This window comes from Paroedura picta, chromosome 9 (genome assembly GCF_049243985.1).
Source record: "Paroedura picta isolate Pp20150507F chromosome 9, Ppicta_v3.0, whole genome shotgun sequence".
Taxonomy (NCBI): Eukaryota; Metazoa; Chordata; class Lepidosauria; order Squamata; family Gekkonidae; genus Paroedura; species Paroedura picta.
The window spans coordinates 38,891,841-38,916,257 of record NC_135377.1 but is presented as its reverse complement, the minus strand read 5'-3'; the positions used below and the strand labels follow the sequence as shown (position 1 = coordinate 38,916,257).

Here is a 24,417-nt window from a genome sequence, read left to right as displayed (position 1 = left end):
AGGGGGCCCTGACCAAGTTGCTCCCGAGCAGGTATGTGTCCCACATATGCTCTGAGAATCAGACTGTCAGGACAATTTTTTTCAAAGTGTTAACAATTGTCAGGGTCCGCAGGGTCTTTGCCACGCTTTGCATCCGCCACTTTGTTCGGTTAGGGAGACCCGGGACTAGAAGGCTTTATCTGTAGGAAACAGCGTCTCAGAACGGAGTCGGTACTCTCTCTCCCGCTCCTGGGTTCAGGGTAGTTCCTTCACTACACCTCCAACCCCGTCTCCTCATTGACGCTTCCTTAAGTAGCCTCTCTAGCCCCTGTCTCCACCCTCCGGGCTTCTCAGGCGGACCTCGCCCTTCCGGGACTCCGCATCTCTCTGCCACCGCCCCGCCCTGGGTTTCTCCCTTGCTCTCCCCGCTTATACTGATTGCCCCCATGCTACCGTTTCCCCCACCCCTGGCGAACTGATTCCCCACATCACTTTATGTAAGTTTCGTATCCAAAGAGGGTCTGTCGGGATCTCTTCCTGTGTATCTTCCTTTCTTAGGTTTCTGCTCCTGTCTGCACGCTTCTTCTCCGGACCCCCCGCGCTGCCCAAACTAGTTGTTCTCGACAACAATCAATGTCAAAACTTTAAACTCTCTTAATAAAAGTTCTTAGAAATTGACTAATGAATATTATTTTTCTTTAAAAGACACACATTAAGAGGAAACAAGAAGTATTTGGACTTGTATATACTTTTTCTTTATAACTAAAAAGCAGGTTGTGTCAATCTTTATTCATATTTCTTGTGTAGATGTGACTGCTTCAATTGTACATAGGGAAGGGTGGTTGATTTTTTTTGTTAAACTGTTCGGTGTTTGGGGAGATTCATACATATGTTTGCATTTATGTTCCTTATATACATCTTTTATAATAAAACTCTGTGACATTCAGAAAGTCATATTATTCATGGAGATGACTTTAATGGAGTCATGAATGCTAAAGTTGATAGATAGCTGGTAACATTATTGCAATTTAGGATGCATGGAGAGTATTTTATTTAGATGCAAAAGGTATTATTTTTTCTCTCATTTACATAATGCTTATTCAAGGCTAGACTTCTTTTGTCTATTCCATATCCCCAGGTAGACCACCATAGCTGCATCCAGGAAAATAACAGCATTCTGCTCCCCAGTGGGCAACAACCCAACTTCTCTGGGGGATGCATTCCAAATCCCCTTGGTTGAGTACACTGTTTGTGTTACCTCTCTTGTGTCCCTTTCCTTCTCCTGAGCAAGGTTATAGGAAAAAAATGATACAAGTTTGAACAGACGGTATATTAGTGGCTTCTTTTTGACCCCACCAAATATAGTTCTCCAGATTACTGTGCCTAGAGGACAGGGACTGCATTCCATTTCCTCTGTCTCAGATCTCCTTATGCATGACCTGCTTCTACATCATAATGTAGCAATGTTGCATTTAACAGCTTGGAGGATTTGGGCCTTGGATACGCCTTCTCCTAGGGAGTTCTGGATATTTTACTACAAGCTTGTAAACCTTCAACTAGATATTCATATGACAGGAAGTTCCATTTTACCCGCAAACTATCATCAGTTTTGGTGTATCTACTGTCCCTAGTACAAAGCAGGTCTTGCTGCATCTTTGGTGAAGGCCAGCTTGACAACTAGTGCTGCATTTCATGAAGAGGTGGAGGGGACAACTATTTTCATGCTTACGTTTTTAAAGGGACTGTCTAATATCTTTCCCTCTATACCGTGTATTATTCCATAGTGGTTTTTGACCTTAGTGTTAACTAACCTGATGAAACCTCCCTTTAGCTTTTAGCCTCTTGCTCTTAGGATTAGTATCTAGGAAGGTATCGTTTTAGTGGCTGTCATCTCAGCCAGTAGGGTTAATGAACTGGAGGTGCTTAGTTGACCCACCTTAAGATTTTTAATGCATGAGTTGTGTTACATCTGAGTCTAGGATTCCTTCCAAATAGTTTCCAAGTATTTCCCTGTTCCACCTAGCATAGGAAATTATCCTGCCAGTTTCTTTCCCACTCCCGGTTCACAAGCAGAAAAGAACGTACATTCCTTTCATGCTAGGAGGAGTCACCTATATTATTAAGAAGGAACCAGCATTTTTGTAAGTATACAGCACTATTTATTTGGGTCCTAAGAAAGGCAAAGTTGCATCAACCCAATATGAATATAGGTGGGTAGCGGCTGTCAACCATTCCCGTGTTAGAGCACGTTCTGCCTGAGCGCAAGGGTTATCAGCCAACTTACATCAATAGGTTCTGGACACCTGCAAGGCATCAATCTGCTCGATAGAAGAGACACCCATGCAACATTACACCCTAGATCTGCGGGCAAGCAAAGAAGCAAATGTAGGGGAGGCAGTTCTTCCAGTGAGACCTATTCCACATGGGGGGAAAAGGCCAAGATGGCAGCAGGACTAATCCCTGATTCCACATGACATCCGTGATGTCCCAGACCTGGCCCGCTTTAGGCCCTCCGTTGCACGGATATTTCCATGTTCCTTTTCCCACCCCGGGTGCCAATGGGGCCTATCCCAGGACAGGCCCATGTGGAGGGGGAAGAATTGGACCTTCCAGGCCCAGCCCTTCCCCCTCCAACAGCATCCTAGAAGGGACAAAAAAGTGCCTCAATCGGCTCTGCGGCACTTCATGGCCGTGTGGAGCTGAAAGGTGCATTAAATTTTCTCCCATGAAGGTGAGATTGCATTGTTATGCTATTCCACCTTTGTAAAAATACCCCCCCTGCCCCGGCTGCCTCATGTGGGGGCAGTAATTTGGGACGGACCCGGTCCAGTGCGAAAAATCTTCCCTCATGAGGATCCAGGAAATGGCAGGGCTAATTGTCCTGTTGAAAAGAACTGATGGCAACCTGGCATTGCTGCTGCCATGCAGAAAAGGGCTGAGAGACACATTCTAATTCCTCTGGTGAGTAGCTTGCTAATGGTTCCAATGTGAGGCTGCACAGTAAAACGGAAGATGAAAACAGAGTTACAACAGAGTTGCATAAAATGAAAACAGAGTTGTATCTTCAGAGCAGATAAACATTTCCTCCCTCCTGCCCCCTATGAGCTCTCTCAGTTCCTATTGTGCCATGGGGGCTTGTAGCAGCTTAGTGTGAACTGAGGGAAGGGGCAACTGCCTTTGAAGTATGTGATGTATTGAACAAGAATCCTACACATGCACTGGCTCCCAAAAGGAGTTTTTGAACTAGAAAAGAGCATTTGAGCTAGAAATAAAATGTCCGCAGCTGGCCTGCACAGAAACTGTACCAATATGTGTCTGCACAGAAGATGCTGATGAACAATAGTTACAAGTAAGTGCAACTCTGTTTTCCATTTCCAACTCTGCACACTTCGAATGTCACATTCGTTTCTTTTTATCTGTTAGAAGAGGAATTGCTTGACTGATAAATGGATTTGCCTTGCATAGTGCTATTTTGTTATTTCCTTTTGTGCTGAAGATTAGGAAGAATCTTCACAGCATTGATGAGAAGAGAATGCTCTCTCTTTTCCATTTCTAATAGGCTGGATTTCTTAAACATTCTGGATCGAAAACTCTGTTTGTGTAACTCTTTCAGTGCAGATCCCCTCCTTATGCTGTGTCACATCTCATGCTGATCCCAAGGAAATGACTTTCATGAGTGGTTTTGGAGAGGAGATCACTGGAGATGTAACAAAAATGGACAAACACGAAGCCCTGAGCAGAATACTGTTTGTGATTCTTTGCATACTGTCCAGAGATTACCTTTCAAAATGTTTCCATCATGGATCCCCTTGCTCATTCTTTTAATACATGACATGCACTGTACAATCTGACACAGATTGATTGGTATAAATCAAGTCTTGCCACAGTTCAGAGCTTAGGTGTTTCCCAAGTCTAAAATATATATTATCACAGGAACAATAGAAAGCTAGTTGTTTATCTTGTTGAACATCACACACACACACACACACACACATAGAGCAGGGATATCCTATGTTTTGACATCTTTCAACTAAATGTTTCCCAGAAAAACAACAACAGATATTGCAAGGATGCCCTCTGGTTCTGGTATGTGAGAGAAACAAAATTAAAGACTCTTGCCCTGACTCAACAGTTACATTCTTTACCAGTTTCATAGCTTAGTGTCATCTAAAGGTGAAGCCATTTTCAGAGCAATGGCACCTTAATAATACTTGATACAAATGCACTGGCACATGGGATAATGTGAAACCTTGGGTTTTCATTTTATAGCCTTATTCATGAGTGAAATTTTTGTGTTCAGGTCCCAAGATATTTGGTTTTAAACTAATGATAGTACAAAATGTCTATTTTCTTTTATAACTGAAAAAATGAATAATCCCATTTGTGCTAATACCAAGGGATTCTGTGTTATATGTTACAAACCATTACTCATATGAAGAAGTGTCTCATCTGTAAATGACAAACTAGCATAATGAGCCATCACCATGAACAGAAATGAGTGTTTCCCTCCATCTAATGTTAAGGCATATCAACTGCTACTAAGTTTAGTTGGCCTAGCAGTAGGGCAGTAGGTAAGCTGCCAACATCCTGTAGCCCAGGACACTCAGCTGTGGGAGCAGGTGCAGCTGGAGGTTAATTAGCCACTTAGGAGAAAGTGACTAGGGCACAAGGACAGATTCCGAGCAACAAGGAGGATCTGGTTGGCCGCAAAACTCACACAAGCTTGTGAGAATTAGTTTTGGGAGACCAGATGGGTCCTGTTTGGTGTTAGTGATATGAAAGAGAGATGCTGCAGGACAAAGCCATGTTAAGCCAAGCTGAATCCAACATTCCTAGGGATTTAGAGGCGATTGTCATAGAGTTGGAAGATATCAAAGAGATTTGTCATTGCTGCTGTTTTGCATGATTGCTATGCAACATCTCCTTTATAGTTCTGGAATGAGATGTCATTGGTATTCTGATGGTTCCAAGTGCATGCTCTCTGCCTCTCTGTTGCACTCTCAGCCAAGCATCTAGGAGCTGCCATCTGTGCTTGGAGGCAATAGCCAGATAAGGTCAAACAGCTTGAAATCCATGTCATTTTTACTTTAACATTTTATTTCTATTTAAAACTTTAGAATTTAGGGCCTAGGGAAAAAAAGGTTTAAGGCTAAAGGAACAGAATATTGTTCCTCTTACCACAAAGCTGAGATGTCAGAGAACTTAAAATAAATTCTCTTTATGCCCCATGGAAGAGGAGTTTCCTTGAGCAAGGTTAGGTTTAGGAGATACACACATCCACAATGATATTTTCACTTCCATGATGCTCTAGCCCAGGGGTCCTCAACCCCTGGTCTGCGGCCCGGTACTGGGCCGAAAAGGCCATGATACCAGCCCGCCAGCGGCCATACCTTCCTCTCCCCCTGCAGCGAGAAGGGGGGAAGAAGCAGGCATGGCCGCCGGCACGCCAGTGATGCAAACGCGCACGCGTGGAGCTGCCGCGCATGCGTGTTTGCGCCCCCTGCTGCCAAAAACGCGCACGCGCGGCAGCTCTGCGCATGCGCGTTAGCGCCACCTAGTGGCGAAAACACACATGTGTGACAACTGCGCGTGCGTGTTTGAGAGCGGCAGCGGCCGGGCTGCCGGCTCTCTCCGACCCTCGGAGGTGGTCCCCAACTACTAGAAGGTTGGGGACCGCTGCTCTAGCCCTTTGAAAGCTGTAAGAACCCTTTAACTCTTGTCATTAATTATTACTGTAGGTCTAAAAAAATGATTTAAATATCCTGGTTCTTCATTGGATCGAGATTACAACATTTATAGCTGTCTGGGCTAACAGTAATTTTCTGACAGTAATTTGTGCTCTCAGAGATGGTAAGGGATTGAGCATCCCAACATTCCTGTTCTTATTTTTCAACCATGTTCTTGTGAGCATGCAGAATCCACTGGCTTGTCTCTCGCTGGCTCTAGCTTTCCTTCTAAGTGAGAGATATGAAGTATTCTATTTAAAAATAGAAAAATAGAGAGATATGAAGTATTCTATTTCATTTATCAAATGGTAGATGAACCCACAAGAGGTTCAGCCATACTGGACTTAATACTGACCAACAGGCAAGAGTTGGTGGACGAGGTGAAGGAGGTGGGGACCCTAGGGGGAAGTGACCATGTCCTCATAGAATTCCTTTTGAGATGGGGAGCCAAGGAAGCTTGTAGCCAGACGCGGATGTTGGATTTTCGTAGAGCAAACTTTAATAAACTCAGAGACATGATGAGTGTCATACCATGGACGAGAATGCTGGAAGGGAAGGGAGCATGTGAAGGGTGGGCGCTACTCAAACAAGAGCTATTGCATGCTCAATCAATGACTATTCCAGAAAGACGAAAACACTGCAGGAGCTCTAAGAAGCCTATTTGGATGAACAGAGAACTTCAAGAGGAACTAAGAAAGAAAAGGAAAATGTTCAGGAAATGGAGGGAAGGACAGAGCTCTAAAGAAGAGTACCTACAGGTTACTAGGCACTGTAGATCAATCATCAGAAAGGCCAAAGCTGAGAGTGAGCTAAGATTGGCCAGGGAAGCCCATTGTAACAAGAAAAGATTTTTCAGTTACGTGAGGAGCAAACGTAAAGTAAAGGAGGCAATAGGCCCGCTGTTGGGTGCGGATGGACAAACTCTAACGAAAGATGCAGAGAAAGCAGAAAGGCTTAGTGCCTATTTTACATCTGTTTTTTCCCACAGGTCTAAGTGTTTAGGCACATCTAGAGATGGCTGTAGCCAAAGGATAGTGTCTGGGTGGCAGGTTAACATGGATAGAGAGGTGGTCGAGAGGCATTTAGCTGCACTGGATGAGTTCAAATCCCCTGGTCCAGATGAAATGCACCCGAGAGTACTCAAAGAACTTTCCAGAGAACTTGCACAGCCCTTGTCCATCATCTTCGGAACCTCTTTAAGGACTGGAGATGTCCCGGAGGACTGGAAAAGAGCAAACGTTATTCCGATCTTCAAAAAAGGGAGGAAGGATGACCCGGGAAACTACAGACCAGTGAGTCTGACCTCTGTTGTGGGGAAGATAATGGAGCAGATATTAAAGAGAGCGATCTGCAAACATCTGGAGGACAATTTGGTGATCCAAGGAAGTCAGCATGGATTTGTCTCCAACAGGTCCTGCCAGACCAACCTAGTTTCCTTTTTTGACCAAGTAACAGGTTTGCTGGATCGGGGAAATTTGGTTGATGTCATTTACTTGGATTTTAGTAAAGCTTTTGACAAGGTTCCCCATGATGTTCTGATGGATAAGTTGAAGGACTGCAATCTGGATTTTCAGATCGTTAGGTGGATAGGGAATTGGTTAGAGAACCGCACTCAAAAAGTTGTTGTCAATGGTGTTTCATCAGACTGGAGAGAGGTGAGTAGCGGGGTACCTCAGGGTTCGGTGCTCGGCCCGGTACTTTTTAACATATTTATTAATGATCTAGATGAGGGGGTGGAGGGACTACTCATCAAGTTTGCAGATGACACCAAATTGGGAGGACTGGCAAATACTCCGGAAGATAGAGACAGAGTTCAACGAGATCTGAACACAATGGAAAAATGGGCAAATGAGAACAAGATGCAATTTAATAAAGATAAGTGTAAAGTTCTGCAACTGGGTCAGAAAAATGAAAAGCATGCCTACTGGATGGGGGATACGCTTCTAGGTAGCACTGTGTGTGAACGAGACCTTGGGGTACTTGTGGATTGTAAACTAAACATGAGCAGGCAGTGTGATGCAGCGGTAAAAAAGGCAAATGCCATTTTGGGCTGTATCAACAGAGGCATCACATCAAAATCACAAGATGTCATAGTCCCATTGTATACGGCACTGGTCAGACCACACCTGGAGTACTGTGTGCAGTTCTGGAGGCCTCACTTCAAGAAGGACATCGATAAAATTGAAAGGGTACAGAGGAGAGCGACGAAGATGATCTGGGGCCAAGGGACCAAGCCCTATGAAGATAGGTTGAGGGATTTGGGAATGTTCAGCCTGGAGAAAAGGAGGTTGAGAGGGGACATGATAGCCCTCTTTAAGTATTTGAAAGGTTGTCACTTGGAGGAGGGCAGGATGCTGTTTCTGCTGGCTGCAGAGGAAAGGACACGCAGTAATGGGTTTAAACTTCAAGTACAACGATATAGGCTAGATATCAGGAAAAAGTTTTTCTCAGTCAGAGTCGTTCAGCAGTGGAATAGGCTGCCTAAGGAGGTGGTGAGTGCCCCCTCACTGGAAGTCTTCAAGCAAAGGTTGGATACACACTTTTCTTGGATGCTTTAGGATGCTTAGGGCTAATCTTGCGTTGAGCAGGGGGTTGGACTAGATGGCCTGTATGGCCCCTTCCAACTCTATGATTCTATGATTCTATGAAAAGGACCAAGTGGGTCTGTTTTGAGTAGTATTTTCCTGCTGTAATCTTCTTTGAAGAGCCTCTTGTGGCGCAGAGTGGTAAGGCAGCAGACATGCAGTCTGAAAGCTCTGCCCATGAGGCTGGGAGTTCAATCCCAGCAGCTGGCTCAAGGTTGACTTAGCCTTCCATCCTTCTGAGGTCGGTAAAATGAGTACCCAGCTTGCTGGGGGTTAAACGGTAATGACTGGGGAAGGCACTGGCAAAGCACCCCATATTGAGTCTGCCATGAAAACGCTAGAGGGCGTCACCTCAAGGGTCAGACATGACCCGGTGCTTGCATAGGGGATACCTTTACCTTTACCTTTAATCTGCTTTGAGATTGTAGAAAAGTGGCCTATAAAGAGGGAAGGGGAATATGAAAGGGCAACCAATAAAATCTACACATTGAACTAAAAATCCTGTTTAATGCATCATTTAGTAAAAATTAAAGTGTGTTTGTTTGTTTTATATCCCACCACTCCTGCGACGGCTCTTGGTGGGTGAAAATATTCATAATTCCCCAATAAAAGCCCATCCAAACTCATTAACCCTCCCCCCAACAATCAAATCCAAACATCTTAGCAGCAATGAACCCCTCCTCCCTACCCAATCAGACAGTAGCCCAGCTTGGGCTTATCCTGGCAGGCACCCTGGTTTTACTTAACTTAAACTTTATATATGGAGAGAAATAAGTTTATACAAATGTTTGTCCTAAAAAATCAACTATCAAAATTATTTCAACTCTTCTCACTAGCTAGAGAGGCCTCATTGAGCTCCAACTGCTGTTTGTGATTTCTGCTTCCTCACTGGATATAGGGTGCTATGGTGGTTTACTCCTATCATGGGTTACAAATGCAGAGCCTTCTCTCATATTGTGGTGCAGCCCTTCTGGCACAGGGCTCCCTTTGTGCACCATCAAGGAGGCAAGAGAGTGGGCTACAAATGAATGATGTTTTCTTTTTCAGACACTTTCTAGGCAGAATAAGTCTGAAACCCCAGATGCTTTGAATTCTTTGTATTCGGTAGGAGTGGGTTAACTTGTTCACAGAGAGAACTATCACATCAAAACACCATTCTTACTATACAGATGTGATGTTCTGTAGGAAGGATGAAGCTGTTTTGTACTGTTCATTGTCTGTCTCCTTTCTCTCAATTATGATAAAGAAGATCAGTTTTATGGTTTCGGTGTGTGTTCTTTCTCTATACTGCATCATCAGTTTTATAAAGGACAAAAAGGAAGGTATTGCTTTCAAACAGTTCTTACGTTTTTCCTGTGTGATCTGATGCTTTTGTACTCTCACAAGGTACTCTCCAAGTGAGGAGAAATGTGTTCATGGCCCAATAGCTCCATCTTGCAAACAGACTACATAATTCCTAACCACACGTTTGTGTTTCAGATTAGAGCCTTAAACAATTAAATCAATGAGAACTTTTTAAAATGTTTTAAGACTTGAAATGTATTTGCAGTCAAATTCAGAGAATAGCTGACCTAGTAGTTCCTTGACCTACTTTGAAGAGAAGGTAAAGCTGTTCTTGGAACTGACACATTTAGTTGGATATTTATTATTAGGGTGTTTTTTAAAAAAGAAAATTCTGAATTATATGTCCCATGTGTATGCAATTTTTATCAGGGTGATTTCTATATATTATATCACACGGACACTTATTTATACTGGCTGACAAGTTGCTCACTGATTAAACTTTCTATCTGGTCAATTCACTTTAAAAACATTAAAGTATCTTTCTGGAGTTGGAGTAATATTTAACTATAATTATTTTATTGAAATCCCACTCTTCCATTAAAACATTCTTCCTCCATTATTCTTTACAACCACCCTGTGGCAGCTTTATCTATAATAATTAAAATGCAAGTTTTGCTAACAATTTTTATCAAAGATCATTAAATAATTAAAGTCAGCTATTTCCTACTGTGCACAGTAAAATATAAATAGTGGGCAGAATCAGATTAATCAACACAAGATTTGGACTGAATTACATCATAAAGTTTAAGACAGAAATTATTTTGTAACATGTATCCTTCTCCAGTTTATCCGTCTTTTAAAATGCAATCTTTTGTCTTTTTGTGGCTTGAAGTATGCACGCATGAAGTATGCATGCATACTGATTTGGATTCTTGGTCCTTCATGGCCAGTATTGTCTATCCTGACTTCAGGAATTCTCCAGGGATTTTTTCACCTGATCCTTCTAATTGTAGACACTGGGGATGGAACCTGAGGCCTTCTGCATGTTTTATCATTGAGTCAAAGCCCCTCCCCTTATTAAATGGGTGTGTGATAAAACACCACAAACATGGCACTATAATGACAATCTCTTGGAAATATATATCCACATTCATATCATGCTAGTTGGGCCTATGGGATTGATCCTTTGTGTTAAACCACACTCTTGTGCTACGATCTAAAGCTCCATTAATACGTTGGTTTTATATAAACAATCAAGGCACTCTGAAGAAGTAAAAAACAGGAAGGTTCAAATGTGGTGATTGAAAGAAATAATTGGATTCTGTGATTTTTCTTTTTAATTAGCCAGGCAAATTTCTGAGAGCTAAGAGGTTGGTTGCCACTCTGCTTTTACCATTGAATTTTGACTGGGGAATAAAAATGGGGGGAGAGCAAAAATGAAAGGATATTTAAGCAAAAACTGGCAAATCATCATAGGAAGCAAGAAAAAGGGAAAGGCGAGTTACAAAAGATATACTTTAAGGAGCCAGATGTAGATCCCTTTAGATAAGAATAAAAAGCCTTCATGCACATTTTCTTTTCAAGGGACATTTTTATTCTTAATTTTTCAGTATGTAAAATTGGACAGTATAGTTGCCAGCACAGCTTGTCACTTGCAGGGAGGTTTTCACACTTGGGTGGAGCTGGATGGGGAAGCAACAACTGGTAAAGTGACAGCCATTAATTACTAACATAAACAGTTTTATTTCTCCAGTGAACTACAACTGAACTTAAGAGCAGGGGTAGTCAACCTGTGGTCCTCCAGATGTCCATGGAGATGTCCCATGAGCCCCTGCCAGCAAATGCTGGCAGGGGCTCATGGGAATTGTAGTCCATGGACATCTGGAGGATCACAGGTTGACTACCCCTGCTTAAGAGGACTGATTGGCTGTTTTAGCAAAAAGTTATCATATGGCATCATAATGCTGAATCTGGATGTTGTGACACAGTTTACTAATTTACCATAATTAGCTTTCGCCTTACATTTCCACTGTTATGATGGTAGTTCATTAGTCTGAGGAAGAGTGCATATACTTGAAAGCTTATGCCTTGAATAAATCTTTGTTGGTCTTAAAGGTGTTATTGGACTCTTAATTTTGTTGTACTACTTCAGACCAACACGGCTACCCACTTGAATCTGTCCTGGACACAGATTCAGTAAATCCTATTCTGGGGTCTGCCAGTGTATCATTGTTTTGTGTATATACTTCCATATTGTAGTTAACTGTGTGTGGTCAAACTTTTTCATTTCAAAAGCCATGAGGTTCCATAGAAGCTCAGCAGTCCATTGCTGCAAAGTGAATTGAGATCTCAGTGTGTGTAAACTGCCTTCCTCCCCCCCCAAAAAAAGAGACTTGCTTTGTCTCAGATATGAGACTGAGCATATTGGTGCCATTTGTGAAAGCTTTAAGAATATTTCTGTATATTAATCTGCCTATTGCTTCACATATATGGTGGAAACTAACTGAATATCTACAGGAAATGCTACTGCCACAAAGAATGGTCAGTTCCTGTAATTCAGTTTCTTTGGGTAACGTATTTAATACTTTTAGTTGTATCTTTTATAGTGCTAAACTGTAGTTTCAGTTGAGCGCATCATGCACCTTGACTCCTCTTCATATTTAGCTTCATTGACACATTGAAGTTGGTATTATTCCTGACATCAGACCTAACCAAGTATAAGTGAAGCATATGGCAGAGTAAGTAATGAGAAGGAGATCCTTTCATAGAGTTCAAAGCTTTTTGACTTGATGGGGAAACTGCTTGGCACTGCAGACTCCGGTGCCGGTTAGACTTGCAAGACTGAAATGCCCTAGGAAGCTGCTACTCAGCCCTGTGTCTTCCTTTCATGTAGCATGTATAAGGGCTGCTGGCTCCAAAATACTGCCTCAAAAAAAGTAAATCCAAAATTTAGTTCTAATAAAAAAATCAATACAAAATGAGTGACCTCTCCCTGTAAAAAGAAGAAAGGTAGTACTGTTTTCTTTGTTTTTGATATTTAATTCCTGATAGTATTCTTGTCATATGTGTTAAAATATAGCACATTATTTAAAGATAACTGGTCAGAATCTTTCTTTTAAAAGTTTTCTTTACACAAAATGTATTGGTTTCTATACAACACCTCCTTCCATTGTAAATCTGTTCTAATAATCTCTTCATTCTTCTGCAAAACCATGAGTTGAAGGCCTTTGTATGAGAAATTTTATTTTGCTTTCAGCCTTAGCAAAAGTTAATCTAGCTGCTGTTGCTGGTCAGTATTTTCCCACAGCTTCCTAAGCCCACATGTATAGTATATTATATCACAGGCAACCATTTTAGAGTTGCTCAATCAACTCTGGCTGAAACTGTAACATCCTTCATTTGTGGTTGCCCTTGAGGATGGTTTGGAATCCTCAGCTAATAGGGGATATCATTGTTCTCATACAGATGTGCATTTAACAGCCTAATCATATTATAAGCATGGTCCATGTAATGCACATACATTACATCAGAAGATATCTGGTTTCATTTTTGGCTTATCCAGTTATAAAGATAGCAGGTGAATTCTTTGCTGAAACTCTGGATAGCTGATGCCAGTAGAGTTATCAGACACAGCTGGCATCCACAGGAGACCTGATGGCGGGGCCATAGAGGATGGTGGTATGATATCACTTCAATGTTTAACTGTTTAGGAACCAGAGTTATGCATAATCCCAGGATTACTTCAGAGGCTCAGAGTCTTCAAGCAAAGGTTGGATACACACTTTTCTTGGATGCTTTAGGATGCTTAGGGCTGATCCTGTGTTGAGCAGGGGGTTGGACTAGATGGCCTGTATGGCCCCTTCAAACTCTATGATTCTATGATTCTAATGGCATGATTCTGTATGAGGGAGCTTGATATGTTGATCAAATTGATTTGATTTAATATAGATTTAAATCTTGTTTTTCTGCACAAATACTCATTCTTGCTGGTATAATCTTAATATTTACAGCCAGATTAAAGTTTCATTTTTAGAATGAAAAAAGGTGTGTGTATGTGTCCCCCAGTCTCTTTTACAGCCTGTTGTCATTATAGGTTTTCCCCTGCAGAAAGATCCTTAATAATATGATAACAGGTTATATACACAAAGGTCCCAAGCTTCGTAGAGTATTCTGCTCAAAACATTCCACTTTCACTTATTCTGATTGCCCCTCCCTCTTCACACTTGTGCAGATCTATACCACTGCAAGCAATCTTCTATTTCATTGAATTTCTTGCATTTTATCAATTAAGTGTGTACACAGATTTGCAGAGGAACAATGGCATTAAGGTTTTTTTCTTAACTCTGTATGTTTCTTTATAACATTTTTGCTGTGAAGAAGAGGCATGTTGTCTCTGCAGACATAAACTGCAAAACTGAACATCTGTGATAATATCATCTAGGTAGAAAAATTGCCCAAAACAACCTTACAGAAACCTATGGGAGAGCATGACATTGTGAATGGATAATGTAATTCATTTTCCCAAAAAATTAAAGATTGCTTGAGTATACAGCCTCATGCTACATAATTAAAAACGAATCCATATTTTATGATGAATAACCTTTGAACTATAATATATCTTAAATGGAAAACTATCTTTATATAGATTTTCCCCCCAAAAGGCAAATATTAATTTTATCCACTCTGGTTGATATGTATTATTTAAGGCATTTGCTCTGGTTACTAGACATGTTCATTTGGTTCTCCTGAACGCAGATTCTGTAATCTGCTTGAGTGGCCAATAAAGTTGATATGAATAAAAGCTCATCCTATTTGGCTTTTATTTAGGCACTAGACAAAAAGCCCATTTTAGTTCGGAATAAAATGGGCGCTAGCCAGCCCCTCCCCCCGCCCAGCGAAGCGCAAAGGCCTCAGCATGGAGAAAGAGAGGTGTCCTACCGTAGTAGTGGGGCGGCAGCTCCGGATCGTGGGATAGGCGCCACAACGGAGGATGGCGGGCAGGCAGCGAAGTCGAGCGGTGGCAGTGTGGGTGCGCCGCTTGGGGCGGCAGCCCAGGAGCGGCGTGGGAGTCGTCGGCCGTCTTCGTCAGGTGGTGGTCGTCTGCGCAGCGGAGCGGCGGTGGGCTCGAAGTCCCCGGAGGGCAGGCAGCGGCAAGTGGGAAGGTGAGGGCAGGCGGGAAGGTGAGGGTAGGCAGGGAAGGCTTCAGTCGGCATCGGAATTCATGGAGGGGGTGGTGGCGGCGAGGTCCGTACGCGTTGGAGAGCAGTCAGTGGGCGGCGGGAGCATTGTCTCCCCGCCGGCCAGCGTCGCAGGGCCAGGGTCCTCATCCGGCCAGGATGGCTGCTCGGGCGGACTGAAGAGTTAGCGGCATGGGCTCCGGGAGATGGGCCAAGTAGCGCCTCCCAATTGGCCACTTGGCCCTGGATTGGCACTCTGAGGAGCTTCGCGGCTCCTGATTCGCTCCCCAGAGTTTTTATCCCAGACGAGTCCCGACCTAAGTCCTCCCCACCAGCCCTTACTAAATTATTAAGTCCACGGCACAGTTTAAAGATATTGGGCTGCTATACCCTGAAATAGCTGGTGGCCATTTAGAAAACAGCATGAGCTACCTGTCAGCTTCCCAAAGAGACGGAAGTAAAAGGGACTGCTGGAACGGTTTACAACCCTTCCAGCAGGGGCTGCCAGTCTGCGTCCTTTGCAGGGGTCGTACAATTCAAATCATTGCCACCATGCTCAACCCAAGTCAAACTTGGGAAGAGACTTCTCTCCATGGGATGAGGCGTTTATTGGGCTGTATGGGGGTTTCTACACAGGATCAGACATTTGGTGGACATTTAAATGGATCTCAGTCCCTTTAATTGTTTGGGTAGCCAAAATATTTAGCTTTCCCAAATATTTTCTGAATCCCAGCACTATACCTATCTTGGGTTTTGGGGATATCAGGAAATACTGATATTTTTCAGGTCCAATATACCCAGACTTCAAAAAGACTGATTTTTTATTTTTGCACATGCCTGCTGGTTACCAAGTTTTAGTGGCTTTAAATAGAATATATATGGTGCCCACAATGTAGTAGACATCAGATTTCCTCCTCTCTGTCTCGGTCTGTCTCTGTCTCTCTCTCTCTCTGTCTCTCTGTGCTAATCCGCAAATGGGCAAAATCTACAACTACACATACATATGCCTTGTCTGTTGTATTCTGGCCCTCGATCGCTCCCAGCATTCGGCTCTTCTCCAGGGATTCCTTCCTTCTCATGAGGTGGCCAAAGTATTTGAGTTTCATCTTCAGGATCTGACCTTCTAAGGAGCAGTCAGGGCTGATCTCCTCTAGGACTGACCGGTTTGTTCGCCTTGCAGTCCAAGGGACTCGCAAGAGTCTTCTCCAGCACCAGAGTTCAAAAGCCTCAATTCTTTGACGCTCGGCCTTCCTTATGATCCAACTTTCGCAGCCATACATTGCAACTGGGAATACCATAGCCTTGACTAGACACACTTTTGTTGGCAGGGTGATGTCTCTCCTTTTTAGGATGCTGTCTAGATTTGCCATAGCTTTCCTCCCCAGGAGCAAGCGTCTTTTAATTTCTTTGCTGCAGTCCCCATCTGCAGTGATCTTGGAGCCCAGGAAAATAAAATCTGTCACTATCTCCATTTCTTCCCCATCTATTTGCCAGGAATTGAGAGGGCCAGATGCCATGATCTTCGTTTTCTTGATGTTGAGTTTCAAGCCAACTTTTGCACTCTTCTCCTTCACCTGCATCAACAGGCTCTTTAGTTCCTCTTCACTTTCTGCCATTAGAGTGGTATCATCTGCATATCTGAGGTTGTTTATATTTCTTCCTGCAATATTGATCCCAATTTGTGATTCTTCTAATCCCGCCATTCTCATGATGTGCTCCGCATACAAGTTAAATAGGCAAGGTGACAGTATATAGCCTTGCCAAACTCCTTCCTCAATTTTGAACCAATCAGTGATTCCATGTTCGGTTCTCACTGTTGCTTCTTGACCTGCATATAAGTTTCTCAAGAGACAAATAAGATGGTATTCCCATCTCTTTAAGAACTTGCCACAATTTGTTGTGCTCCACACAATCAAAGGCTTTAGCATAGTCAATAAAGCAGAAGTAGGCGTTCTTCTGGTACTCCCTAGCTTTCTCCATGATCCAGTGCATGTTGGCAATTTGATCTCTAGTTCCTGTGCCTCTTCAAAATCCTGCCTGTACTTCTGGAAGTTCTTGGCCCACATATTGCTGGAGCCTAGCTTGTAAAATTTTGAGCATAACTTTGCTAGCATGAGAAATGAGTGCAATGGTGCGGTAGTTTGAACATTCTTTGGCATTGCCCTTCTTTGGGATTGGAATGTAAACTGACCTTTTCCAATCCTGTGGCCATTGTTGAGTTTTCCAAATTTGCTGGCATGTTGAGTGTAGCACTTTTACTGCATCGTCTTTTAAGATTTTGAATAGTTCAACTGGAATGCTGTCACCACCACTAGCTTTATTGTTGCTCAGACTTCCTAAGGCCCATTTGACTTCACATTCCAGGATGTCTGGCTCCAGGTCAGTAACTACCCCATTGTGGTTATCAGGAATGTTAAGCTTGTTCTTGTATAGTTCTTCTGTATAATTTTGCCACCTTTTTAAAATCTCTTCTGCTTCTGTGAAGTCCCTACCATTTTGGTCCCTTATCATACCCAACTTTGCATGAAACGTTCTCTTCATATCTCCAATTTTCTTGAAAAGATCTCTGGTCCTCCCCATTCTATTGTTTTCTTCTATTTGTTTGTACTGTTCATTTAAGAAGGCATTCTTATGTCTTCTAGCTTGTCTCTGGAATTCTGCATTCAATTGGGTGTATCTTTCTCTTTCTCACTTGCCTTTCACTTCCCTTCTCTCCTTAGCTATTTGTAAAGCTTCCTCAGACAGCCATTTTGATTTCTTACATTTCTTTTTCTTTGGGATGATTTTAGTTGCTACCTCTTGTACAATGTTGCGAACCTCCATCCATAGTTCTTCAGGCACTCTGTCTATCAGATCTAATTCCTTAAATCTATTTGTCACCTCTACTGTATATTCGTCGGGAATATGATTTAGTTCATACCTCAGTGGCCTAGTGCTTTTTCCTACTTTCTTCAATTTAAGCCTAAATTTTGCAACAAGAAGCTGATGATCTGAACCACAATGAAAACCCAATGGACAAGTTCAAAAGGGAAGCATTCTACAAAATGTACAAAGTTACTTGGATAAATTACTATGGATTGTGTTCTATACAACTGGGTATAGTTTGCTGTAAGATTGTACCATTTAATGTGAGCCTGTAGTTTAATTCTGTTTTTTAGACTTTGCACAGCCAAAAAACTATTTCATTATTTATTGAATGTCCCATCGTGTTGATTGTATTGACTTAGTCTGTGTAATTCACTTTGTATATCAGTGAAAAAGGTCGCCAATAAACAAACAAACAAACAAACAAACAAACAAATAAATCTTAACGATTAGAAGATGGAAATATTTATTTATTTATTTATAGTTGGATTTATATACTGCTGTTCGCCAAAAGGTCTCACAGCAGTTCACAATAAATATAAAATCATAGTAAAATCACATAAAACCCCATAAATACCCCCTTATTACAATAAAAAGATGGCATTCTATTCTATAACTCTCCCCACTTTCCCCGCTTGTTCAGAGAGAGGTCAGACATTAATTCTGTAAGAGAGAGAGGAGAGAAAACTGGCCAATGGATTAGGGATCTTGGATAGAACCCGGGCTCTGCTCTGGCCTCAACCATACGCCTGGTGGAAGAGCTCCGTCTTACAGACCCTGCGGAAAGATGGTAGTTCCGACAGGGCCCTTAGCTACTCTGGGAGCTCATTTCACCAGATTGGGGCCAGGACCGAAAAGGCCCTGGCCCTGTTTGAGGCCAGGTGAACGTCCCGGAGACCCGGGACAGTCAGTAGATTCATACCTGCAGATACTCTTTCTACATGATTTCCAACTATCACTCATTCTCTAGCTACCACCAAATCCTCTAGGAAAGTATGAAGTCCCTTGATCCTAGAGACTTCTCGTTATCACTTTCTTCATCAGATCCTTCCAAGCTGAAGGCTGAAGGCGGGTAAGATGAAGAAAGGCAAAATAGGCTGTAGTTAGGGGTGTGCATTTGGATAAACCTGACCCAAAAATATAAGTAAAAAATATCTTATTGGTAATTTGCAGTATATATTCAGAATCCCATGTATATCTGGGAATTTTTCAGAAAACTGAAAAAAATGTTCCCCAAAAATCTCAGATGTATTCAGGAGTTACTGGGGTGATCAGGAGTCACCATTTGCAGGTTTATAGCTAATCTTTGTCTTTTTCCCCCCTGTTGTTTCTGGTTCTCGGGGGGGGGGGTTCTTATGGTCTTCCCAGGTTGCTTTCAAGTGGTTTTGTTTTGTTTCAATGGGTTTGTTCCCCTTTTGTTTACCTTGCTTTGGGTCCCCTTCACATTTTTTTTTGCACAACTTACAAAATCCTGTGCCTCACTTTTGTATTTGTTCTTCTGCTGTAATTTTACTTTAGTTCTGTTGAGCTTGCACTGCCACAGCGGTACTGGGTTCTGCTTGGTATTCTGTACATTCATTTAGTTTTGCTGGGCTTGCAAAAATGCTTCCCCTTCAATTTCTGCTGTAGATATTATTTGGTTTGACTTTCATTTTGTTGATTTTACACTGTCACAGTGACCCTGCTTCCCCCCTAAGATTCTGCATACTGCTATTGTCCCGCCCTCTTAAAGCCCTATTGAATGGCAGTGCTAGACTGTTGAGGGACCTGATTTCATCCTCTAGCCAGTTTTATTCCATGTTATGTTTTTGCTTTAGCTATTACTCCATCTATACTGATCGATGCCCCGAATAGCAGGGGATAGCTATCGCCGCCATCTTCATTGTCATATGTGAAAATTGTTTTAATCGTTTTATGGGGATTTTAATTGTATGGATGCTTTTATCATGTTAACCGCTGCGAGCCAGTTATGGGAGTGGAGGTATATAAATCGAATAAATAATAATAATAACAATAATAATAATATTGGTTCTGTTGGGCTTGCAAAAATCCTCTCCCCCAACTTGTCGTGGTTCTCTGGTTTAATTTTAGTTCTTTTTTGTATGTCAGTATTGCTTGCAGTTCTACTGGGATTCCTGGATTATGCAGTGGGTCAATTGGTCTTGTTGGTTCTTCCATGGAAGACATTTGTCCAGTGATTGCTGATTGCAGGCATGTCTTCGGCTCTGGAAGCTGTAGGGAGAGTGTCCCCAACTCCACAGGAAATAATGGAGGATTGCTTGGTCACCCTGTTCAGGAGCCTATAGATTGGACTCTTTGAAACTTGAGTGTTGTTTAAAGGACAGGCACTAGTAGCTGTGCCTGTACTTTTACCTCCCCCCCAATGACCCAAAATTTTCCCCATCAGGAATAATAAACCTGAAAATTCACTCCCCCCCCTCCAAGTCTTAAATCTGAATACCATGCTTGTATTTGGAATTTGGGAATATTGGGAATAATGATATTTTTCAGATACAATATACCCAAACCTGGGGGGAAGGAACTTGATTAGAATCATAGAATCATAGAATCATAGAATCATAGAGTTGGAAGGGGCCATACAGGCCATCTAGTCCAACCCCCTGCTCAACGCAGGATTATATTGATTTAGATCAATATGGCTACCAACCTGGAAAAATAATTGTATACCTTATCTGTAGTCAGCACTCTGAGCAACTAGAAGAGTCCCCAAACTATAGCCTTTCCTTTATTCAGCCAGTCTGACCTAAAAATTTTTATAGGGATCAGGTAGTTTAGGCTAGTCCACTTATTTTCTGGGTAGTTTACTGATAATTCTCCTCTTTCATCAGAATTGGAAAGACAGGTGCAGGATAAATCCCTTTGTGACCCCTCAGAGGGCCCAGGCTTTGATCCACTAACCCAGTGGTCCCCAACCTTTTTATCACCGGGGACCAGTCAACGCTTGACAATTTTACTGAGGCCCAGGGGGAAGTCTTTTGCCGAGGGATGTTGCCACTGCTGCAAGAGTCCCTGCTCCGCTTGCTTGCCTAGCAGAAGCTACACAGTGCCACTCCAGTGGAGAGCCCCAGCCATGGCGGCTGCCAGAGAGCACCAAAGGTGAGCTGACTGATCACCTGACTGACTGATCTACGGACTAGTCCCGGTTACCGGACCGGGTGTTGGGGACCACTGCACTAACCCACTTGACCATTGCCAGTATATTTTTCCTATCTCTAGTTTGTACTGCAGTATTTTTTCTCCTTATTTTGTGAGTTGTACATAAATAGAAAGTTTCTACAAATTCATGAATGATACTGCTGCCTTGGAACTTGGGTAATGTGTCTTGTGTGGTTGATGGGTGTTTGCATATGACCTAGTAGAGTTCCCTAATGTCTTCGAAAAGCCAGATGGTCTATTTTCATCTCAGACTTTGTTCTAAAAAGAGAATGGATAAAATGAAAAAGAAAAATACTTTCTAAATTCCCTTACATATGTAAAATGCATATTATTATTCCCCTGCCCTTGTGTTTTGTTCTTCCCATATATTTCTCTCCAACTATAAAAATATATTAAGTCTGTGGGCAGGAGTAACCTCATTTCCACCTTTGTACGTATCCTAGACCAGCGGTCCCCAACATTCTTGTAGTCGGGGACCACTTCCGAGGGTGGGAGAGAGCCAGCGGCCCGGCCACAGCAGCTGCACGTAAACTCGCACACGCAGTTGCTGCCATGCACGTTTTCGCCACTAGGTGGCGCTAACGTGCATGCGCAGAACAGCCGCATGTGCGCGTTTTCGCCAGCAGGGGGTGCAAACACGCATGCGCGGTGGCTCCACGCGTACGTGTTTGCGTTGCTGGTGTGCCAGCGGCCGCGCCTGCCTCTTCCCCCCTCTCGCTGCGGGGGGGGGATGCAGTCGCGGCCGCTGGCGGCCCGGTACCATGGCCTTAACGGCCCGGTACCGGGCCGCAGACCGGGGGTTGAAGACCCCTGCCCTAGACATTATAGAATTATTAAAAATATATTTTATATTATTATAAAATTATATTAAGTTTACTGTATTATATTACTGTATTATATTACTGTATTATATTAAGTTTACTCTATTATATTAAGTTTACTGTAACTTTCCTCGAGCACTAATAATTAGCAGTAGTATTATAACTCTTTGTCAAGGTATTGTTCCACTGTAACTGCCTTTACGTAATAAAGGAAATGTTAGACATTCTCTATTCTTATTGAAAGTCACTTGCTTATTCTCCAATATGTGCATCATCCACCTTAAAAAAAAACTTCCTCTATGTTTAACAGATACATTCTTTCTCTTCTTTTTTTTCCAAGTTGGCCCTAAAAGATCAAGATCCACAATGACTGAGAGTGTCTTTGGATGGCTGCCAGTTTTTCTATCAGCTCTGTTCTATCAAGTCTTCAAGTGGTATGTTTCTGTTATCTTATGACAGTACATCTTTATCTCAACAATAGCCTGTAGTTTGGCTTGAGATGTACAGGGGGAAGGGGCTTGTCATGAATGGTTAACACAGTTTTATTTTTCTGCTATTCTTATTTTTATCAATGTATAGATCTACCATGTTAAAAAAAAATCAAACTGCTAATGCTCTAAATATATTTCAAAAGCAACAGGTTGCTTATGGAGCATTAGTGCAATTCAACTTTGCCATTAAAAAAAAACAGCTATGTGATCTATCCTGTTTAAAAGTAATCACTAGTGATATGTTACTTTCCAAAATAATCTAATACAATTATAATCTAATAATACTCTAATGTAATACATAGTCAGTGTAGCTCTAGATGTACTTTGTATTTGAAAAGTAATATTTCCTCAATGAAAAATCAATAAATTGAGGGGGGGATTGCAGCATTCCTGTAATAGAAGTGTTCTCTGAGGGAAACAATCTAGATTCCACACAACTAATGATTAACAACTATTTGTTCACCACATGCAGATAAATGATTTCATAGTAAAATCTTCTGATATTGTTGCTATGCCAGCATGGAGTAATGGCTATTTTGACTATATGTTCAACAATGATGAGTATTGTTGATGTTCCAGCTTGTGTTCATTTTTTACTTTGGGGAAGGGGTGTAGAAAAAAGAGGTAAGTTCCCTCCCCTAAAGGGCCAATAACAGCCTGGACATTGAGGATCAGTAAACCACAAGAACCATATGAAGGCCTGCATTGTAGCTGTGAATTGGGGGACTTCCTGGACTCTATTCCCCTTTTTAAAATCATGGATTTCCCAATGTCACTTTCATTTTGAAATAGAGTGTGAATAGAATCTATATACATCTATATCAATCAATCCTTTTCAAAAGAATCATGTTTTTATGCAATGCCCCAGGACATCCTAGTGAGGAGTAGTATACAAATAGAATGAATGAAAATGAATGAATGAATAAATAGAAGTTCTCTTTTTTTCTAGATTAGGGTGTGATTTTGAAAAAGTCTGATTTATGCTACTATATTTGAAGCTGGGTAGACATTTTCTTGTGGTTAGAGTTAGCATTTATTCTAGAGGTTGTCTGTCTGAAGACATTTGCCTAGTGACTATTGACCATACTCTGCTAGTGACATGCTAAGGTTGGGATTTAGTAGGTTAACTGTAGGGGGACTGGTGTATGTATGTACAACTTAGACTTGTAGCAGGACAGGTTACTGGATGATATTTTAGTATTTCCATGTCCCTTTGAGTACTTAGAGATTCTGTGGCTTGAAATAAACATAGTTTATCTTGCTGTTTTCTGCAAATCTGACTAGCAGGGCTGTCTGAAAAAGTTATACACTTAAGTGGCTATTGACTTTAATGGGTGTAGAAAGGCATAACTCTGTTTAGGATTGTACAGGCCTTTTATCTCTGGTTTTCCCACAAATATAATAAACTTTTTTCAGAAAATATGAATGAATGGTATGCTTTATGTCTAGGATCTTCTGTTACTTTGCATCTAAAATATGTTGTCATTTTGTCCTCTTACACTAAATGTAAATATAACTTCATTCTTGTTGTCCTCATGCTCCCTAATGCCACTGCTATTGCTAACAAAAATGGCATTGCAACTAGTTGTTCTTTGGGCTACCCAAATGTCAACAACTGCTAAAAATAGACCTGCATTTTGTTCTGTAGCACTGTTGTTCCTAGCCCACTTATTGTCTGAATCTTTCCTTAGTGACAGGCTTTTCACATCTTGGAGGTTGACAGTTTTCTAACAGTGCACCCATTGGACCTACTTTTCAGCTGTCCTGGAGACCATTTTGACATTTGTAGCTTGTATATTAATGTGTAGAGATGTACATGAACCTGCTTGATGAGCCAAAAATTTGTGCTGAATTCTAATCAGCTTTGGGCTCAGGAGGCAATGTTTAGTGCTCACATGGTCTGCCAAGAAACCTCCAAGCATTTGAGTGTGACTCGGAGTGTCTCAGAAAATGGAACCCACCCAAAAATTCTGGCATGAAAATGCTAGGGAACTGTGAGATGGAGGTGTTGTCCAGCTGTGGGGACACAAACACTGCTGCCTTTCAATAACAGAGTTCCTATTCATTGCAATTGGACTCAGAAATCTATATAAGTGTATGATGAGCACACATTCCCTTTGTTGGTGTTGTGGTTTTGGACTGAGAGAGTGTACTTGTAAAAGAGTTTTTCTGATGGGTGCGGTGGGGGATTGCTTAATGTATTTACTCAGTCAGGAGCAAGGGGGCTTACTTTGCCCTATGTTGTTATTTGGTTTTTGTTTGTTTGCTGCAAAAGGTGGAAAAATCAGGATTGAATTCCCCTTACACATAAT

At 41.9% G+C, this 24,417-nt stretch overlaps 1 protein-coding gene across 4 annotated transcripts in view; it reads left to right on the top strand.

Annotated features, from left to right (window-relative positions):
* Positions 1-24,417, top strand: part of SNTG1 (syntrophin gamma 1) — a 253,240-nt gene that overhangs the window by 84,996 nt on the left and 143,827 nt on the right. For all 4 annotated transcript variants that reach the window (XM_077352441.1, XM_077352440.1, XM_077352439.1 and 1 more), the window contains exon 2: positions 21,955-22,048. The gene's annotated coding sequence lies outside the window, so the exon portion shown is untranslated. The remainder of the gene's footprint in view (positions 1-21,954; positions 22,049-24,417) is intronic.